The sequence below is a fragment of the Dermacentor variabilis genome, chromosome 2, assembly GCF_050947875.1.
Source record: "Dermacentor variabilis isolate Ectoservices chromosome 2, ASM5094787v1, whole genome shotgun sequence".
In the NCBI taxonomy this organism is placed as follows: Eukaryota; Metazoa; Arthropoda; class Arachnida; order Ixodida; family Ixodidae; genus Dermacentor; species Dermacentor variabilis.
Genome location: NC_134569.1, coordinates 5,107,175 through 5,129,846, shown reverse-complemented (window position 1 = coordinate 5,129,846; position 22,672 = coordinate 5,107,175). Strand labels below are relative to the sequence as shown.

Genomic DNA, 22,672 nt, shown 5'->3' with positions numbered 1-22,672 from the left:
AATCTTAACTATCTAATTAAGCGAAATACAAAAGATAGCTTGACATACTACGTACAAAAGTGAGCAACATGTATTTGGTCGCGTCGTGTTAGAGTGGATGGGCATATCCTTAAACTCTGGCTAAAGTTGGCCGAAACACCCTGTATATATTTAGCTTGCTCAGCCATGCCGGCCCCAGGGGGCCCATTCTGTAAGAGTCCACCTAGTGGACTGTCCATTTCGGCCGCTGCTGCTTATGGGTAGGGCCGCCCGTCTCCTCCTCTCTCGTACAGCTGCATCCAATCAGCAGGGGCCGAAATGGACAGTCCACTAGGTGGACTCTCACAGAATAGCCCCCCAGCTGGCAAGAATTTATATTGATTACGCCTGACAGTGCAACCAGCCAGAGTAAGTGAAAATGAAACAAAAGCGGTCGGTTCTTTTATTGTTGCGTCGGAAGAGCTGTAGTACAGTGTATACTGTTTCCAAAACAGGTATACACAACACTGTAAAGCATTATAGTGGGTAATCAATAAGTAAAAATGTTTTATACCTCGAATCTGCACGGGGCTCCGAAATAATGTTGACCACCCGAAGTCAACGTAAACCCGAATCAAAGTATATAGGGGTGTTGTAAACTTTCTAAGTGTATCACGTGACGCCTATAAACGGACCGAAAAACGAAGGCTTAGCTGTTGTCACTGACTTCACACATTTGCCACTGTGGCGTTTAGTATTGGCGGCGAGGAGTTACGGAGTCGCCATCTATCGGAAGCGCCTCGCTGGCGTAGTATGAGGGATCACGCGGTGCGCTCCTCATAGGTTTTGCTGTCAGCGATCACTGAAAACGCCACGCGCGAGCTCTCCCGGACATTTCCGTAAGTACTTTCGAAACGAAAGAAGTTTTTTACTGTCTAAATAATAATCTTGGGCAAACTGAAAGCACAGAATCGTTTACAGACGCTATCTCTTTACCGAATACGTACAGTGAACGACACTGCGCGCTGTCGCCGCGATGGAGTCTCCCGAACCGGCTTCTTGAGTGAAGGGTAGCCAAACGCTGAGAGTAAACTATGTGAAATATGTTATTGTGGACTGTCTGTATAACCAAATGGGGCGCATAACAGAATGAAGCCTCAATGCAGCGATCGCACGGGTTCGCAGCGACCGACTGCGCTTCTGCATGCATGTCCGCGCACAATGTTTTGCTTTCGCTGTGAGCGCGTTTTCACACCGTGCCATGAGCTTTAGGCCGCAGAATATGAGCATTTGACAGTATACAAGCAACCATTGTTGCGTGGGCGCTATCAGAGCTGTTCAAAATAATTTCATTGTAGAGACTTCGACGCCTACGGGGACTGTGATGTGCCGTCGCGACGATTCAATCTTTTTTTTTCCTTCTAAATTCTTGGATGTTTCCATATTATTTCTAGAGTTGCGTCGCACTGTATGTTTATCGGTGTTCTCAGCGTGCGATTCCCGCTGCTTCTTTTTTGTAATCCAGTGCATTAATTCATAACACGTACAAACATGACCATATGCCATGCCTTTTTTTTAATGTGCGTCTTCCCGCTCCTTTTCCATTCTAGTGAACTTGCCAGTATCTATAGCATCGACAAGTTCATAGACCAAACCGTCATGACATTAGTCGGGCAGCGGACTCGGGCGAGCGTCTCAGCGCGCGTTTTCCGAACATCGCAGACCCGGCGCCGTAGCAGAAATCTTCCTCGCGTCTGTGCTTGCTGCATATCCGAGTTGTAGCCGATGACTGTTTGCCGGTTTTATGTTTCGCGAGCCAAGCTTCACGCAGCTTCTTGTCCTGCGGCTTCGTGTGAATAAGGCTTACACCGGGCTCCGTTGCGTACGTCCGGCACTGCAGCGCCGAGCAGTAGCCTACCATGTTGCGCGCCTTCAAAGGCAGCGACTACCTATTCTAGTGCTTTCAGGCGTTGTAAAAGAGACACTCGAAGCGGGAAAATCTCGCCACTAAATGAGGACCGCAGCGTACGAGGGAATTGAAACTCTCGTTTTCAGCTCGCTTCGGCGCTCTCGAAGCAGCCGACGCGGCCGCTATATCCACGTGATCCCTAATAGCACGTCACGCCGACGGTGGCGCCAGATTTTCCAGTGGTGGAGCTCCAGGCCAATACTGTTCGGCACTTTTGCTAGTGCGCAGCGATGCGGAAGAAAGTCGTTCGAGAACCTTGTTATATTGTTCGCATTTATAAAGAAACCGAAAGAACGTTAAAATAATATAAAGAAAGTTAGCGAGCTGCGTAACGGCGGTTAGTGTGTCCACACACGAGAATAAACGGGTTGAAGCAGTGCCGTGCCGAGAGGGTTCCGTCGTCAGTTTCCCTTGCTGGATGCGACACGTTTCCGCATGGTTCTCGGGGCAGCAGTGGCAGCCTCGAGCGCCGCCGCTCGCTACGTGCGGCGGTCGCATGTGATGTTGTGTTCTCCAAGTTAGCGTGGCTGCCAACCAGTTGCGTTCTCCAGGGTAGCGTATCCCTCCGCTGCCGACCATTTGTTGCGACGCTTCTTCTCGCAGCTAGACCGGCGTTACTTTTGGGTAGCGTGGCGTTGTCGGCGGACTGCAGGCGTCCGGTAGACCATGGTGACCTGGCAAGGACGAGACGATTTCTAGTGCGAAACTTGCACCGTTTATTCAATGGTTGGTGAAGAATTAAATGAGAATCAAGTTAAAGTACACTGCGGGGCCCTTTAAATAGGCCCACAGAATCGTAGGCGGGATCTCGTTCACGTCAGCGTCACGTGACAGGCACCGGGTCTGGTTGTGGATGGGCGGCGGATCCCTTCTACCCGGTGAGCTTGCATGGGTCCGCTTCCGCAGGTGGCGATTAGTCCCGCAGGTCCGGGATCGTAGGCGGTTGATTCCTTCTCCCATGTGATCTTTCGCGAGCCCGCCTCCGCAGGTGGCAGCCCACGGAGTCTTGATCGGGGATAAGCAGTGGATCCGTTCTCTTTCGCGCGTCATTGGTTCGCGGAAAGGGCGTCTGGTTGTGGATGGGCGACTGATCCCCTCTCCCAGGTGACTTTTCACGAGCTTGCCTCGGCTGGTGGCAACTTGCGGGTCTTGGGGATTGTAGGCGCTTATCCTTCTAGGCGACGTTGGTTCACAGAAAGCGTTCTCCTAAAGTTGCACACACACGAAGGGGCCTGTAAGTACTGCGGGGCACCTGCCAGACCGGTAACCCCTCGAGGCAACCATAGCAAATTAGGAATCCATTCTTCGTTTCGCTTAGTCATGCACACGCACGAAGGGGCCTGTAAGTGCTGCGGGGCACCTGCCAGACCGGTAACCCCTCGAGGCTACCATAGCAAATTAGGAATCCATTCTTCGTTTCGATGAGGCATGGTGGCTGGGCATCCTTTTTGCCCGGGGTGTTACACGCCAACCGTAACAGTGAGGAGCACAGCCGCCAGACTGCGCTGTGCCAGACTGGAACGCTGCTCGGCACAGCGCGGGTGCGGTAGCTCACGGACAGGGGGCACCCGCGGGTTGGGCGGCGTCTGGAACACTGCAGCAGCTGGTGCCGCTCTGCGCACGTCGCCACGGACGTCTCGGCCGGCGGCTTCGAACGCTCCCGCCTCGAGCCACCGCTTCACAGAGCTTGAGTTCCGATCTCCCCGCGGTGCACTTGACAGTCGCATTACCTCAAAATGTAAACTTCGTGAGCGGTTTAGTTTTTTTAGAAGGCTGTTAGAACAGGAAGATCACGTTTTTCAATGCTTCTAGTCTAAAATGTCGTATCTATGGGCAGCTGCATTTCTGCAGATAGGATATGTGGCTAGGTGGACATTAACAGCTAAAACACAATTTATACAATTACCTAGGGCGCACGAATTAACTTTTAATTACGAACATTAGGGCACACGCTGTAATTGCGAAATTGAAGGATAACAGTAGTGAAGTCACGTCTGCTTAGTAGAGACGCTACAGAGTAGCACCACTTTCGAGATATGCGATCTCAACATCTTGCTGCGATATATCAGAGTACAGTCAAACGCCTTTATAACAAAGTGCAACTGAGTCCTCGAAGATCATTCGTTACCCATTTCGCTTCGTTGTAAAAGTCGCGTACCGCTAACGACATAGCATGCAGCTAAGTACGTTAGGCAACCAAAAAGCTTTTTTAATGCGTCTTTATTTCTGCGTTTATTTAAAATCAATTCGAGAGAGGCTTAGTGAAATAGGTAGCTAGCGTTTTTGTGCAGGCGTTTGTTTGATGTAAAATGCGACTGCAGCCGACCTTATCGCCGAGGTTCGCGGACGGTATGCTTAGCTGCGAATGTTGGGAGCACGCGAAACAAAGCTGCACATCGCCCATCTCAGCTGTGGCCTCCCTTGCGACTGAAAATGCTTCGTTCATTTACAGGCTGTTAAAGGGACACTAAAGGTTAATATTAAGTCATCGGGAACTGTTGAAATGCCATCCCAGAAACCTCGAAATGCTTGTTTCATGCGAAGAAGAGACTTATTTTAAAAGAAAATGAGTTCTGAAGCGTTCACGTACCTCTAGCGCAGTTCAAATCGCCCGCCCTCTGATCGAGGAGTGGTGACGTCATGGTCTCATAGTGACGTTACGCCGTCGGTGAGTAAAACGGCGCTCGCAGACGGCGCTACGGCATTTCTGCGCAAAACGCAAACGCGCGGCCAGAAACAGAGCCAAGACAGAGCCGACAGCAGAGCGCAAGCGGAACTATGTTGGCTAGCGGAAGGGAAAGCGCGCGACGATAAGCTGGTTCTTTATTTTATGACGCCAACTTTGACGCTCGTTGCAATGGACGACCCTGACAACGACACATTGGCTCGCGATGCTGGGCTCGACTTCGGCGATTTAAGAACTGATGAACGTGACCTGCTGCTGAGGGCTCGCACTGCCGGCGTCGTTGCGTACTACTACGACGGCAACTGTATGTCATGGCTGTACATATTCGCACATTTGTAGCTTTTCCTTCGTGAAAACCAAATGCCGCACTCACCGCCTCGTTTTCGACCTGCAGTTGTTCTTGCGCTTCGGAGAATACAGGCAAGACCGACGGAACAGCGCTACGGGAAAGTATTGCTTTGAAAGGCACTCCACATGACTTCAGTAAGTCGGCGTTCAACTCGTAATCCTCTGGACGAAAGTGCAGCGAGCACACTGTGCGATTTTTCGGCTCTTTGCCAACGCGCTGTGGCAGAGGTACGGCACTTAACCACTTCGAACGGAGAGGTTCACTCGTTGGCACACAATGATAAGTAACGTTGGATTCGCCGCTGGTCAAGTTCCGCGGACCGTTCGTGCATCCCACGACTTCACATGGACGTGGCATTCCCGCTGCTTGTTCCAAATGCGAGTTTCGCGAGCCAGCAAAACCAGCGCAGCACGACGCGATAACGAAACAACTGAAACTCCAAAGCGCGCGCGGGGCATAAGCCCGTTTACATGAATACGATAGTGGCGCATCGCATTTCTAAGCGCATTTGGGAAAGGCGATGCGACGCCGTTTAAATGTAGTGCATTAACCAGGCACGTACCCAGGATTTTTTTTCGGGGGGGGCGGGCGCCAACCCAAGGTAACTTTTCTATGCAAATGAGGGGGGGTACCTTTACCAGTACAAATGTGAATAACGCCCACCATTCGCCATAAAAACGCGTAAACCCACAAAAAGGAAATGAAATAAGGTGTATTTTACAGATACGCCTGTGCGATACGCCTCTCCTTTACTTGGCAAACAAAGAACCACGCCAAATGGACTTGCGCAGGAAAGAAGCGCAGGAACAACACTGCCAAGAACAAGTAAAGAAGAGAAACTGTAAAATAAAGATTACTTTAGTAGAATATAACTTTAGAAACAGTAGTTGGAAACAAAGGCACACGGACCGCGCCGAGTTGTGTTACTCCGCCAGCCAATGACAGAAGCAAAAAAATATCGTCGTCATGCGGCCTTTTCAACATGACGTCGTACTTGATACCTCCGGAGCATCTGCTGTTCTTCAAAAGTCTTTTCATCGGCGGAAACAATGTGGTGTGCAACAGACATGGACAAAATGTATCGACTCTGAGCATTTCACTATTCAAAAGTCTGCTGTGCAGTTCATGTCACTGCTGAACCCGTTTTACTCATGAAACTTCACTGCCAACTGAAGTGAAACTTCACAACAAATAGTTGTAGCGAAGCAAGCATGTTATTTCAGTTCAATAATGAATTAGGCATTCGCCATTCAACTATAATAGGCGAGGAAAAAGGTATAAAATTACACTCTAATAATTTTATTTTTGTAGTTACCGCTTTATTTCGGTAACAGAAGAGGTTTGAAGCACGAATTATTTGGAGCCTCGCGGAGGAACAGTGGCTGGCGGCTATGAGGGCGCGGGCAGGGCCGGTATTTTGTAGCGATGCCTTTTCCGATTTTATGCTTTTTCGGGCTTTTCGCGCTTGGCCAGTGGTCAGAGCGACGGTCTACCCACATTATCAACGGGATCAGGCGGCCGTCTGTGGTGGATGATAAGAATAGCATAGAATAAGGCATAAGGCATCCCTACAAAATAGCGGCCCAGGGCTTCATTGCAGACTTAGGAGCACCCGAGCTAAAGATTCCTCTTATCTAAATACATGTAAAAGGAGAATTCGTTTTTCTCAGCAACAACTTCACCAAATGTGACGAGGTTTGTTGCATTTAAAAGAAAAACTTAAACTCTAGTGACTGTTGGTTTCGGATTTTCGCTTTATACTGTCAATTTTCATTAAAAATTGTCAAAATCGAAAATTTTTAGAAAATTAGACTATCAAGTTTACAATTCTGTCTTTCGGCAACGAAAAATGATATCGCAATTCTGTGAATTGCATCTAGTAGTACATTTAAAGCGGACAAAAGTGATATGTTACATATGAATCTCAAAGAATTTAGCAATATGGAAATACACCTTTTGCAGAACCCTTGTAAACAACGTAACAAATTCACATAAGATGTAAAACGATATATCGAATTTGTCCGCTTTGAATGGTCTAATCGATGCTGTTTACAGAACCGCGACATCTGTTCTTGACGCAGAGCTATGGATTTGTAAACTTCGTGCTTCTATTTTTTTCAAACTGTCGAATATTTGAAAATCTTTTTAACGAAATTCAGGCACTAATTCGAAATTCCTTTTCAAGCAGTCACTTGAATTTAACTGTGTCTCTCAAATGCAACAAATTTCATCAAAATCGGTCCAGGGGTAATCTCAGAAAAACGTTTTTGCGTTTTACGTGTATTTGAATAGGCCGCCTCAGAGTTGGGCCCGAGCTAAAGCTTCCTCTTAAATTGTACCCCACCATAGCAGCGTTTTTTGAATTATCTCTGGAAGAAATATACAGAAATATATATTTGCAGAACAGTCACAGTTCTTTTCGATCCCTCGTTTACTGCTCTGATAAGTTAAGAGCCACAACCGACTCTTATGGTTATTTGGGAAGTTACGTAACGATGCGTGGCCGCCAGTCGCGTACAACCGCGTATGGCGCAGGAAGCTGCGACTCGGCACGTACTGCGCCCACCGCCGAAGGTTGGAAAAACACCTGCACAAGCACAGCAGAGAAGCGGCAGCGTTAAGCGGCTCGAATGATAACTGTGGAAGCGTCATTCAGAACACACGGAATTGTCCTCCTCTTCCGGTGGCGTTTTCTCTACTCCCTTTTTAAATAAAAAGATGCTGATCCATGAATATTTTCATAAACAACGGTTGCATTTGTTAATTTTCGCTTTTCCTTCCTGTTTGGCTGTTGCCTTGGCTATCTCCCTTAGTACATCACTTCATTTCTCAAGTCCTTGCGACTCTCGTTTCCAGTTAGCAATTTTGCACGAAAAGAGCTGTACAATTAGGGAAAAACCAGACGAGTTAACAGGTGACAGTCATATTAATTTGCCTATAAGTTTCAAGATTATTACAGGGCTTGATGATGAATGCTATCCCGCATTATTTTATTTTCCACCTTATCTAACCCATATCACGGGTATATGGTTCCGAGAATCTGTCAGCGTCGCGGCGAGCCGTCACTCGAGGAAATATTGAAACAAAAAGAAAAGTTAAACGCAATTGGCGTTTTCTCTGGCCGCAACTCGTTCCACGTGCATACAGACCAGCTGACCACGAACTGAATCCCTTTCCTGGTCCCGGATCAGTCTACACGAAGAAGGTTGAACTTACGAAGCAACAACGATGGGTGTGACCTTTGAATAGACGGTAACAACTGAATGCATCTCGAGTTAATCGCGCAGGCACCGAATTGATGAGGAAACTGGCCATCACATACCAGGAGATAACTACCGTTAACCACCGATAACTACCGCCATCCAAAAGGAGTGAAAAAGGCAGCAAAATGTTGACCGCCGAATAACTGTCAAGTCGCAACATTGATTTGGCGGCGCCTTAGGAATGTGTGTGAGAAATGGTGGCGTGAGCGGGAAGTGGGGGGCGGGGGGGGGGGAATGCGTCTGAATTTCGGGGGGGGGGAGGGCCGGGCCCCCCCGGGCCCCCCCTTGGGTACGTGCCTGGCATTAACTCTCGCGAGAACGTAGCGCCACATGGCGTCGTATAAGGGAAGTGCAGCCGACTTCTGGTGTAACTGGTTTTCGGTAGCGGGCCGAGCGCACCGCGGTGGCTCAGTGCCGATCGTGCCGACTACCGGGAGCCTGACGCTTGTGCAAAATTGGGAATGCAGCGTTCCGTCTCCACCTTATGCTGCTTTTGTCGGCATGGACTAACGTTGCTGTCTCGCAGCTTCACCAGCGCGGCAATCCCGCAGCTAATTCCTTTCCATAATTCGTAATGCGACGATCCTGCGTTTACGTGCTCCGCGAGAGTCGACTCGCGCCCGTAAATCTACCCTCGCCTGGTGCATTAATGCGATGCGATGCGACACTGTGGCATTCATGTAACCGCGGCTGTACTCGAGCGCGCAGAGTCGAGCGAAAACGAAACCTTTCGACCACCCATACTATACTGAAGGGTAACGTCAAGATGTTATTTTTTCTTAGAATCAAATAGAAGTAGACAAGCAGCATTTTCTTCCGTCTTATAACTTAATGAAATGATCTTTTTAATGCAAGTAGTTGAGTACTAGTGACATAAATTATGATGAGGAGTGCCTTCGTCATCGGGCTAGTACCAGAATGTCGCTGGGGGGTCTCAACTCGTGCCATGCATTTACCTCAATTTTTCGGTTACTAAAGCTCTGTTCGCGATTATATTGACGCCTTAGACGTTCTAGAGCATTGCTTTATCACTTTAACTTGACTTCATAGTAACCTTTCGTGTCCCTTTAAAGAAGTTCACGCGCAAAACCCTCTGGGAGTTGTGTAAGTGTGCGCAAGCATTGTGCTCATCTCCCCGCAGCTCGGTGTCATTATCAGTGATGTGAAACTTGATCCGAGCAGTATAAAGCTTATCAACACTTATCCAGTCGTTATCAAACTTATCGGACTAAGCCGACCCTTATCAACCCTTATCGGTCAATATCAAACTTAATACAATCGATCCGATCCTTATCAACCGTTAGCCGTCCTTATCAACCTTAGCGGACATTATCCGACCGGTATCAACTCTTATCGGTCCTTGTCAACTTTATCGGACTTTATCCGACCATTCTAACCCCTTTTCGCTCTTTAGCGCCTTATGCATCCACGTCGAACCATTGTCAACCGTGATGATGTCCATATAACCCCTCATCACTCCTTGTCTTCCTTACCAAGTCATTGACCGCGTATCGGTCTGTGTTGCGCGACGTGAAGCACATGAGCCCTTAGAGATCGGTGGCATTTTGGTCGGTGAAGGAACGCCCCAACAGAAGGCGCATCCCGCGACCACCGAAACGCATCGGGGATGGGGAGTGTTTAGCATTAAATTTTCGCAAAATCGGAATTTTCCCCATGTCTACAATGCACCAAGTCGGCTCAACATGTGGTTCTAGAGATGGCTTTTATTCCACCATCACCAAAAATTTCATCAAAAACTTCATAGCAACAATGTTTTATACATTTTTTTCTTTACAGTGGCTTGTCTTACTTGGCGGACAGGTTTAATCGTTGGGTAGGCATAGAAATGCTTACGCATGAAAAAGAAACATCAGCGGCGATTTAGCGGTAAATGTAAGAGAAATGCGTTAGCATTACGTCGCACCTCTTTCAGGTACCTAATCCACGATTTAAACCGGGTTCACTGCATTGCAAAGTGTTGTTCGGGAGCCCACTCGACACACGCCCTGCCTCTAGGAGGAGTGAAGAGCAACGCAGTTGCACTATGTATATAAAGATAAGGTGAAAGGATCCGGTAGTTGAACAGGCACTTGTAGGTTGAAGACGCACGTACGAGAAAAAAAGAAACGATGCTTTATTTTCTACGTTTAAACATTTATTCCCTGACGAATGCCGCACCCCGGCCGAAACGTAGGAAATACAGCATCGTCGTTTTCGTACGTGCGTCCTCAACCTACAAGTCTCTATTTATATAAGTAGTAGTAGTAGTGGTTTAATGTGGGAAATGACGCTTATTTCTGCAGCCCAATAGGGAGCACGGCGCAGGGGAAGTGGGAAATAAAGATGAAGGGAAGAGAAGGAAAAGCAGCACGAGTCCCGTCCGTTCATGGAGAATGCCGATGATGGAGGTGGCGAAGGCAGCGGCCGGCGGGGTGAGTGCGCTTATCGGTAGGGCGGTGATCCCGGTCGCCTCCACAAACTCCAAGAGTCTGTGGATGGCTCGGAGGTGGGGAGGCGACGGGAACAGGAGGCAGGGTGTCTACCAACCGGAAAAACCGGGAATTCCCAGCGATTTTGAATAGTCTGGAAATACTCAGGGAAAACTCAGGCAATTTGTGCTTCTATCAGGTAAAATCAGCTGTAATTTTATCGAAAGCGAACGAAAGTCGGTATAGTGCTCGCTCGAGTAACAGAGGGATCGTAACGAATCGTATTTTGACGCCGTGTCGTCGGCTGGAGGATTTTCCAGTGTGCAATCAACTACAGACTTTCCGGACGCCAGATAATTCGGACAGCTTCGCGGTGCCACCACGTACCCCATAGAATCAATGTATAAGAACGCCTGAAATTTCGGACGCAAGAACGCTTCGCCGTCCGACTTTCCGGACTTTTTGCCGTGACCGCAGCTCCGAAACGGCACTAATCAAAGCCACCATTGCCGCCGTTTCGATTACCTCGCCGCCTTGAACCGGTGCTCTGCGACGCAGATCCGCTGGCAGCCGTAGCCACTACCGCGGCAAACGCTAGGCCGGTGCTTCGACGTTCGCTATTAAGCTTCTTGCCGTTCAGCGCCATGTTTTTATTGAAAGAATTCACCGCTGCCAGCAACGGCACCGACTCCGCCTTTGTGGTCCTCGCGATTGGCTTCAAAGCTCGAAAAGCACGGCGCGTTGCAGAATGCCATGTCTCGAAAGTCAGCTTCGCCTCAATGCAGCAATGTCACGCGGTGAAGCATACGCGGAAGTATTGCAGTGAAGCATAAGAAGCGTGGGAAGGGGCAATTGTCACGGGACACAGTATGTATTCCTTAATTGTACACGCGTCTACCCGCCATCTCCTGTCACAGTACGACCACCGATATACCTGATAAGTGTACTGGCAGGCCTTTCCGGATGTGTCTGTGGCGCTTTGAGCCCTTGAGGGCAGTAAAATTCATGCATTAGTTTTTTTCAAACTGCCTGGTTTTTCGGACGTTTTCGCGGCCCCTAGAGAGTACGAAAAATCGGACTTTGACTGTAAAACTGACCAAGAGAATCCTTCAAATGGTCTGTGGGACAAACGTGCGGTGGAAGGAGGGCGCGAACAGAAAGGACTCGTATGCAATGGGGAATGAAAGGAAGTGTGCCGCTGCTTCTTTTAAGGAGCTTGAGTGTTGACTGACACCGAGATGCAAGGGTCCCTCATCCAAAGCAAAATAAACTCTTTAAATAAGTGAAACGCAACACTGAGGCTTGGTGTGCGGGATGAGAGTACAGGACAGTTGAGGTTGACCCACCAGCTGTTGAGAGAAAATCTCACAACAAAGTTCAGGCCTCATATCAATGAGCTTGCTATCAGTTGATAGAAAAGCTCACATCCCCTTAGGTTACGCTGTCCACATTTATGGACGCGGCCTATTTTTGCCATTTCAGTGCAGTGGTAGCAAAGAATAGAGCACAAACGTTAAGCCTATTGAACATTCTGATAAACTAAATTACTTCCATTTTACTTCAAAGCGATAAGCATCATTACAGAATACTGCTTTGGTGAAGGCACTACCGTGTTTTACGTGACATTTGACGTGGAGCATGTCGGTATCAACCTTGAAATATATTTTTTCTTTCTTGACATGCTTGAAGCCAATGAATAACTTGTGCATGTAATTCGAGCAGGGGATTTAATAATTTTTATGAAGAAATGTAGCATGACTGACTTTATTCAAATATTTAGTGACTAGATCTGTAATGATGACTTACAATGACTTATAATAAAATGCTATAAGAGTAATTTTGTTCCTTTCAATTGAGTGTCAAGCAACATCTATGTTTCACGCATGCATCAACAGTCATTCATAATTCGTGACTGAAGGGGATATTCGAGAATATTTATTTCCTCATGGATATCCTTTTTATTCGTATTTGATAATGTTCAATTTGATTAGCAATGAGTCTTACTAACTTTTTTAAAGGTATCTTCTTTTTGCTGTGCACTTTACTAACGCCTCTCTTCTGATTTCTTTTTGAATAAAATAAATGCTACTCCTTACTATTCAAACTGGATTAAGTCGGTTTGTTTATCTTTTAGCATGATTACTAGAGAGTGACAGCATCAGGCAACAAGGTGTCAGCCTGTCTTGACATAAAACAAGGTTATGTGTCAGTCAGGGAATATTGCAAAGCCACTCAGGGAAAACCTGGAAAACTCAGGGAATTTGGAAATGTAAACTTGGTAGACACCCTGGGAGGTCTCTGGGTGTGGTGGTAGGTAGGCCTTGTTACCTGTAGACAGTGACGACCCTTCCTGTGCGAGCGCTGCGTATATATGACACATACACGCACACACACACACTTCTAAGCTTTTCCGCCCCCTCTCTATCTCAGCCACGTGACCAACTTCATTCACACACCACACACGTACGCGCACACGCGCGCGCGCGCACAGAATTCTAAGCTCACCCCCCCCCCCCCTCTCTATCTCTACCACGTGACCAACTTCATTCACACACGCATACGTACAATTTTTTGCGACATTTACACTCCTAATGCTAAAAATAAACACTTTTGGCTCCGTTGACATTCGTATCCTCCATAGAAGACGACGTACCTGTAGTCGTCCGTTACTAATGTGCAATTACGTCGCTATAAACCGAGACGTCAGCCGTCCCAGATCTCCTCCTCTGTTGCTGACATGGGCACGCTCGTCAAGTTCGTCTCTAGCGTTGGCTTTGGAGCTGATCGCGCAGTGCCCAACTGAGTGGCGTCTGCGGAGGACAGTGATGGCACCGCTTCATGGCGTCCCTTAGTAGTACAAGCGAATGTGTTGTAGTGAATTTTGTTGTAGACGCGTTCAAAATGTTTAGAGTTCTATGGCTTCTTAAAGCGACATTTGGAGACCAAGTTTGGCTAAAACTGTTTCGCGGGAAAATTGAGTCCGGCTGTTCTTTGCATTTCGAAACTGGTGTCTTTCTGACTGTGCACCCAAGTCTTGTTCGAGGTAACTGCTGAACATAGGCGCGCTTGTCGTTGCGGCAGTTCTATGTTAAAGTGGCCTAGCTAATCTAGCCGTTTCTCGCATTTAAAAGTGGGGATCGATGCATACGACTTTTTAAGATAACGGTTTTTCATTGATCTTTTTTTTTTTTTTGCGCAGCAAGGACGAAAAATAGGTGGGTATACCTGCAAAGAATTGAAAAAGTATGCATGCAGTAGGCACTTTGTCGGCGACACGAGATTCAACGAAGAGTTACACCTTGCTCACACAACCCATCTGTTTTTCCCGGCGTCTACAAGAAGGCCGAAAGCGGCTTGTATGAACAGTATTAATGGTAGCGTAAACTGTGCATCTGCTGCTTCATGTATTTTTCAAATTTATAATGCAGAATGGGAGCATAACACGGCTGTATATAAGGAGGGAAATCGCTCCCAGAAGGGTTGCATGGATGTCCTCGGAATACTGCAACGGACTTACACGGCGCCTTTTTCCGCATTTGAGAAATGCAGCTGCCCGGCACCTCGTTACGCCAGTCGTCGACGTTGTCTCTTTTACGTTGTGGCCGGCTTCGTGGGAAAGTTCGCCTTTCGTTACCCCTGGAAATGAAGGTCAGTGCCCGAAAACCGGCCGTCCGGTTACCGTCAAAGTGTGGCCACGAAGCACCACTGCTGGCGATGCAGGCTGCTGTGTGCAGTTCCCAAGCATCGTTCCCGAAGGACTTCCGGCTAAGCTCACTCGAGGCCTCTGGAACAACACGAGTTATGAAAAATTGGAGGACGCTTAAGCTTCGCCTTCAAGAGTGGAACGCGACAGCGTTCCCGTCGACCCGCCAAGGGGTGTAAGACAATGGGCTACGGCGCAGCGACTACGCGCCCCGCATCGGACGCGGTGAGCGTCGAGCAACGCAGCGTTCGGCGCGACAACGAAATGTGCGCCTGAGCAAGCGACGCACGCCTGAGCCGTAGAAACAGCTCGTTTCTAAGGCAACACCGCGTTCACTAGAGGCGCTTTTGTACCGCTTTGAAGCATCGAACTCGTGGCTCGGCTCGGCGTTCGGCTTTCGAGGAGGAAGGACGCGTGATGGCTCGCTCCGTGCGAGGTTCTTTGGCGGCCGCCTTTGGCCGCGGTGACAGGTTTTCTTCTGCACCCTCGGATTATAGGATGTTGCTGCCAACATTGCCTTCAGGCGAGAGCATGCAGCAGTGCGTTTTTTTGCACGGGGACCTGGCGAGAAGACCATATCGGCTGGAAGATTTTCGCGAGCCATTGGAGGACGCTGGTATCATCAAGAACATCACGGGTATTGGAGCCTACCAGATGAATCACGTCTGGCTAGTCAAGTTGCGCAGCAAGGCGGACAAGGATGCTCTGGTGAAAACGGGTGGACTTCAGGTCAAGGGCGGCTTCTGCGCTGTCATTGACCCCGTCCATCAAGACGTAACCGTGAAAGTGCACTGGGTCGACTTTGCTGTCCAAAGTGAGAGCTTTCGGCAAGCGTTGAGCAGCTTTGGTGACGTCCTCGACGTGTCGAACGACAACTGGTCCGTCGCCGGTTTTGAACATGCGACATCCACGACGAGAGTCGTGCGAATGAGACTTAAGGAAGGTGTTGAGCTTGATGACCTGCCTCATCTTTTCAAGTTGGGAAGTGGCACCGTCCTTCTTGTGGCCCCGGGCCGGTCCCCGCTATGTTTGAGGTGCCGCAGGCAAGGACACATTCGACGGGGCTGCCAGACGCCACGTTGTGGTGTGTGCCGGGCGTTCGGACACGAAAGTAATGACTGTGCAAGGAGCTACGCCAGAGTAACTAAAACCATTCTCCCAACAGAAGAAGTACAAGAGAACATAATGGATGCGGAGGAGGCCGAAAGGTCTGCCCCGAACAGCAACACCAAGGAATGCGAAGACAAGGCCCGGGAGACTGACGCCGAGAAAACTGGAAGGACGACACCTGACAGTCGGGACTTGACGAAGGCAACTGAGGAACGTGCCGAAATAGGCTGCACGCATGAGTCACTGCCCTTAAGTCAAGCAAGTGAAGAGGAAGACATGAGCGACAGCACCGAGATCACTACGGCCGAATATCAAGCAGACGCTACAGGGGCGACCGCGGGACACGGGAAGCGTCCCAGAACAGGCATTCCGAAGTTGACGGAGGACAGCACCGAACGCAAGGTTAAACGCCTGGAGCGTCAGTGGCACCGCGTTGCTGGCGCCAAGGGTAAAAAATATGTCCCTGAAGTCCGGTCGGCGTCATCGTCGCCGGTTCGGGGTCAGGGACGCGATAAGTAATACCCTGGTATTCCCACTGCAGGGTAGAGCCACGGTTAGCGTTGTACTGGTGGTTCGCGCTTACAATCACCATGATTAGTATACCTGCACCATTACGCGTCGGTACGCTCAACGTACGGGGTCTAGGGGCTAGTCGCAAGCAATATCAAGTTAAACGCATAATGCAAGAAAGAGACCTAGATTTGCTTGCGGTCCAGGAGACGAAGGTTAGCAGAGAGGAGGCGACCGAAGGCTTGGTAGCAAAATTTTCTTTGAGGTACAATGTATGCGTGAGCCATGCGGTGGGAACATCAGCCGGGTGTATGTTGTTTGTTAAAAATTCAATTGGCATTGTCGTTGAAACGGTTACAAGTTGCTTGCAAGGACGCTTTGTTTTGTGCGATCTTTCTTACGGGGAAACGAAATTTAGAATTATTTGTGTCTATGCACCTACAAAGCCGCATGAAAGATTTTTGTTCTTTCGCGAATTGAGTATGTATTTTGATTGTGAGAGGTGTTTGATTGTGTTGGGTGACTACAATTGTGTCCTTAATCAGGAAGACCGTTCAACCACTGCTTGTGTAAATGAAGAAAGTGCTGCGTATCTTAAAGAATGCGTGAGCAAATTCTCTTTAAATGATGTGGCACAGTTCGCAAGAGGTGGAAGTCGCCAGCATTTCACACACTTTCAAGGCACCAGCCATGCACGACTAGATCGAGTGTATGTGTGTTCGGAGATTACGCCTTTGTGTCAGAACTACGATGTTGATGCTGTTTCTTTCAGTGATCATTGTTTAGTGACCTTCGAGATCGGCCAAAAGCAAAAAAGGAAGCTTGAATGGGAAAGATGGAAATTGAATGCCAAGCTTATCAAGGATGACGTGTTCATAGATGAAACAAAAAAAGAAATACATCATTTTTTTAATGACACACTACGCAGTGCCGCAGAGAAATGGGAGTTATTTAAACAAAGGGTAAAATTGAACGCAATAGAAAGAGGTGGGCATATGAAGTATCAGGCTCAAAAACATGAACAGATGCTGCGGCAGGAGCTCGAAGACTTGGTGCGAATCGAAACAGCTGATCCGGGTTTGGTGACGCAAGAACTGCAAGTCATTAAAAGAAAACTAGAAAGCTTAGAGGAGGATAAATACAGAGGTGCAATTATACGAGCACGAGCCGAAAAATATCTCGCGGGGGAAGTACCTACAAAGCGAGCTTTGTCAGATGAAAAGGTGTACGCTCGAGGAAATGAAATACTGGAAATAGAATATAATGGTAGGATATTCAGAGAACAGAAAATTATCATGACGGCATTTGAAAGTTACTATAGAGATTTGTTTGCTTGTCGTGAGCCAAAGGTGCCGGGCTACGAGGATGACTTTCTGGCAGAAATGCCGACGCTAGGCAAAGAGGAAACGAATTTATTAGAAATGAATATTAGTATGGAAGAGATTGAGAGGGCTATTGAGGAACTGAGCTCGGGCAAATCTCCTGGTCCGGATGGGATTACCGCGGCATTTTACAAGGCGTTCAAGACTGACATGGCAACAGCATTGCATGAAGTATTTTCAGAGGCACTCGAGCGGGGGACTTTACCACCATCGTTCAATCGTGCGCACACAGTACTAATCCCAAAAGGCAAAGAAAAATATATGCTTCGTAAAGTAACGGGATACAGGCCAATTACGTTGACTAATGTTGACTACAAGGTTTTCATGAAAGTTCTTGCAGCAAGGCTGCAGGGAGTTATACAGAAGTTAGTTGGGCCGCATCAGACATGCGGCATCAGAGGTAGGAAAATATTTACAAATATTCATACAGCTAGAAGCATTTTAGAATATTGCGATAGCGCTCTCCTCAAGGTAGCGATGCTGCAAATAGATCTAGCTAAGGCTTTTGATATGGTACCACATAGTGTTCTCTTGTTATTAATTATGTAGGGCTTGGTTCCGTCATGTGTAAAGGCATCAAAATGGCATATCAAAGCTCATGTACCAATTTAATTGTTAATGGTGAACTATCACAACGCATACAAGTACTCTCTTCCGTTCGACAGGGTTGTCCGTTAAGTCCTTTACTTTTTGCTTTATTTTTGGAGCCGCTTTGTAGAAAAATAGTTAATAGTACAGAAATCAGGGGGTTTAAGATACAGTCCTGTGAAGTACGTGTTCTAGCTTATGCCGATGACGTTGCCCTATTTGCTGCAGATATGGAGAGTGTTAGCTCAGTATTAAGAATTACTGAAAGTTTTTGCGAGAAAAGCGGCAGTGAAATCAATAAGCAAAAGAGTATTGGTCTCTGGCATGGCCATTGGAATGCCACGCCCGGTGTTTTTGAAAATATTCGGTGGCTCACGACACCTAGCACTTACCTGGGGGTACCTTTGGATGGGTATCGTGAGAACGAGTCGCTTTGGCTCGAAAAAACGGATGAAATGCGTGCGATGGCCGAAGCATGGGGTGGACGTGAGTTATCGATTTTTGCACGTGCCACTATTTGTAACGTTTTTCTCGTTGCGAAAATTATGTATCTTCTGCAGGCACTGTATTGTACACGTAAGCATATTCAAAAATTTCACCGAATATTTGCCACGTTTATCTGGTGTTCTACGTGGGAGCGAACATCAAGGACGAATTTGTTTCGTCGAGTAAAGAAAGGTGGTCTGTCGGTGTGCCACTTGTTTCTTCAGCAAGTTGTATCACGCTTCATATTGATAAGGGACGAAAGAGACCCGTTTCTGTGTTGTTTTTTTTCAAACCATGTTAACAGTTTCTATGCCTGATTTCTTTGTTTCTTCACCCATTGGCCCTCACTACACAATTTCAAGGTTCTTGCGTGAAGTTGTAACGTCCTATCGTTTCCTTAGGGCGAGATTTTCCCTTGAGTACCTCTCCAATGTAAAAAGAAAGCGTCTTATGAAGGATCTCATTGAAAGTGTGTTCCCTGTTCCATTATATCGGTTAATTTTTCAACAAGGGCCTGGGCAAGACGTACTTAAAAGGGTAAAAAATATGTGTATACCGGCGAACGTTAAAACATTCTTTTTCAAGCTTCACACGGGAACCTTGCCTGTTAAAACGTGGCTAGAGGAAAGAGGGATTAAGTGCCATGGGGAGCAGATGCTTTCTCTGCAACAAAGCTGAAACAATTGAACATGTTTTCATCGATTGTAATAATGCCATATTCTTTTGGGATATATTACAGAGAACGTTAAAGATAGACCTACCCCTCAATCCACATGGCATTCGTTTTTTACCGCCTGAACGCGATTTTGAACAGATGGATGTCATCTTTTTACTTGGACTGCACGCAGTATGGCGTGGTCTGTTGGCATATAGACACTGCGATGTTAAAGGCCGAACTGTGTATGAATATTTTGTGGAAATGGTTGTGAAGGTACGTGACGTGTACAAGATGAATGACTGTGATGAAGCTGTGGTGTCAATGCTTGATACTTTGACACATATAAAACGAGTGTGATCTATGATCACAAACACTTTTGAGGCTTGTAGCCAAGCTGGAAATAAAGGAAAAAAAAACTCGTGGCTCAGTGGTAACGTCTCCGTCTCACACTCCGGAGACCCTGGTTCGATTCCCACCCAGCCCATCTTGGAAGTTGCTTTTTATTTATGAAGTGCCTGCCGTGATTTATCGCTCACGGCCAACGCCGCGGACGCCGACGACACCGGCTTTTCTGCGACACGAGCTCCTTAACGCTATCGCGTTAAAATTGGCCCATCCAACGCACTGTGGGAGTCGCTGCAAGCGAAGCTTTAAATACAGTTTGCTCTGATTGCCAATAATTAGCGCTGACGTTGGCGGCGAATGCGTAATTTCTTCAGCGTTTAGTCCAATACGAGAGTGGTGAGTTGATGTTAAACGTTACCTTGCGTGCACCGCTGCTGTTTGTTTGCTTAGTGCACAGAACACGCAGGGAGACGTGTTTGCTTGAGTCGTTGTTGGGCGTCATTGTTCATGATCTCTGAGCTGGTTGAGCATTATCATTCTCTCACATGGCACACGGCATCGTGGCGGAGGTGATAAACTTTAATTGAATTATGGGGCTGTACGTAATTTAAATAATCATAATTGTATGAATACCTTCTATACATACATTCGCGGTCTGTACAACATTTCGCTGCGTAGCGAAGACGCTCCTGTCCTGTGCGACGCTTCTTTTGGGGGCCGCGTGCCCTCGACGCTGACTGCACGCTTTGTAGCCATTTTTCTGCCGCGTGTTTACGTGCTCCTTCTGTATATGTGGCCAGCACGTTGCTGAGATGCCAGCTCCAAGCGTTCTCATCGGGCTACGGATGATTGTAATGTTTGCACCATCACAGTCCAGCGCCTTCATTTTTGTCGCATAGGAAAGCAAGCACAGCACGAGCCATGCGCACAAACTATGAAACGCTGCCGTGCCGTCGCCGGCTGGGAGGCGTGGATGCGAGGCCATCTGGTGGTGCTGCAAGAAATCCAGTGGGGCGCGTGAGCATGATGGTGATGATATTGGCATCCCCTTTGAAACGAAGTGCCGATAAACAGTCACCTAGCGTGCTTTGCTTACTTAAATGTGCTATACACCCTTTTTATTGTGAAGTTTTTGTATACAACTTTATTTTTTTTCCTTCCTCCAGAACTTCTGCATCTCCCTTGTATCACTACATATGCCTGTAACGGACCCGGTGGCATCAATCTCTCGCCTCTTTATTTTTTTTCCACTGATACTATAAATGTCTTTTGCTTATCTCGACTGCTGACCGGTTGGTACTTCTGTCTACTTCAAATCGAAGTGCTTCTGGAAGTTGTACGTTGCGTACTGGTCTCGCTGGGTCAATCCCCTCACATTCCGTTAGGATGTGCTGAGTGGTCTCCGGATTTTCGCTCGCATCGCATAGCATCGCATAGCATCGCGACGTTAAAAGAGCAAGGGGTATAGCACCGCTCCTTGGGGCGTTCCAAAGCTGCCCTGGTTGAATGCTGAAGAGTTCTCTGTGTGAATGGTGGCGGTCCAATCTGTGAGAAAGTTGGAGATATACTTACAAGCACGCTCTCCGATGCCTAGTCCATTAGGTTCCCTCAATATTATTGCATGGTTAACGTTATTGAAGGTCCCGCGAAGGTCAAGTCCGAGCACAGGTTTGCTGTCTAGACCTGGACTCTGCTTAATTATATCCTTCTAAATTTGGAGCATGACATCCTGATAGATAAGTGCTTACGATTAATTTTGGCTGAAAAAAGCCCCGGCTCCTCCACGTACGCCGTTAGTCGGCTGACAATGACGTCTTCTAGCAATTTACATCGGCATGACTTAAGGGATATGGGGAGTAAGCTACCGGGGTTAGTGGGTTTGCCTAGTTTTGGAATAAAGATTACCCTGGCGTCTCGCCATTGCTTGAGGCGGGTTCCCGTCTTCAACCGTTCGTTAAAGTATTTTGTGAGTGCAGCAACCTGTCGAGGTTGCGAAGCATTTTATTAGATACCTGATCCGGTCCCGATGCCGACGTTGTTTTGAGGTTGGCTCAACCTCCGTAATCCGGTTTGGGAGATCTCGTGTAATTTACGTGGGGAGCTTTCGTCGGCGAGGGGAGGTGTTTATCGCGTAAATCTTGGAAAAGACTTGCAAGGTCATCTTTGCTATAATTGCTGTTATTTTTTAAAGGATTTATTTACCCGCTTCACGTAGATTCGATAATGTGCGTTGGATCTGCACGGTTGTTTCCGTCTTTGAATTAATCGCTAATTGTGTGTCACTGCGTAGTTGGCCAATCCTCCAGAATGGGTGTGCCTCACTGCGACATTAGTGGTAGAGAATCGCACAACGTTGGTCGATGCGTGTCGTACTTTTCTGTGCACGCACCAGCCGTAATTAAGCATTCTTCACAGCATGGCTCGTACATCGCTGCGTCTCGCACGGCAGTGCATGCGCCTGATTTGATTGAGTCTGCATTTCCACATGGCTTGCAACCGATGCAGTGTGTGCATAAACATAAAAATCCCATGGCCATAACTTTTGATACCTTTGTAGTGGATAAATAAAAAATAATTTCTTGAGATTACTCGTCGCATGTTATGAAAGAGGAATGTACGCATCGGCCGTCGGTTATAGACCACTTAATTAACTGCCTTACTAAAGGTTCGCTTCACATAGATTCCAACATGTGCTTTGGATCTGCATAATCTTTCTTTTTTTTTTTTCATTCGCCGTTGGCCAAGTGCACGCACGCGATAAATAACTGCGTCGGAACTTGGCTTGCTGTTGTTCAACATTAACTGGGCGAATATTATCGCGAGATCGGTATGGAATAATCCTACTATTATCTCTGGCCTCATGGTTTTCGCCGTGGCTTTTCTCAACAATAAAGGCGTTAATGAATATTCTGTGGTTTCACCTGCCAAAACCAAGATTTGACTACGAAGGCACGCCGTAGTGAGGGACTCCGAATTACTTTTGACCACCCGGGGCGGTCTTCAACGTGCAGCCATTGCACGGGCATCCTTTGCATTTCACCCCACCGAAGTGCGGTGGGCGGGATTCGATCCCTCGGGTTTATACTTGCGCAACGCCATAGCCACCAAGGCCGGTTCAAGTTTTGTCCCTAACATTGTGCCACGAATTGGCGCCCCAGAGAGGGACATTGTTCAGTTCAATCTTGGAATGTCATTTGGTGCATGCAGCAGGCTGTGATCGCACGCGCGAGACATGC

At 47.7% G+C, this 22,672-nt stretch overlaps 1 protein-coding gene across 6 annotated transcripts in view; it reads left to right on the top strand.

Moving 5' to 3' along the window:
* The window catches only part of pico (ras-associated and pleckstrin homology domains-containing protein pico), a 264,155-nt gene that overhangs the window by 82,203 nt on the left and 159,280 nt on the right, over positions 1-22,672 (top strand). The gene's annotated exons all lie outside the window — the stretch shown is intronic.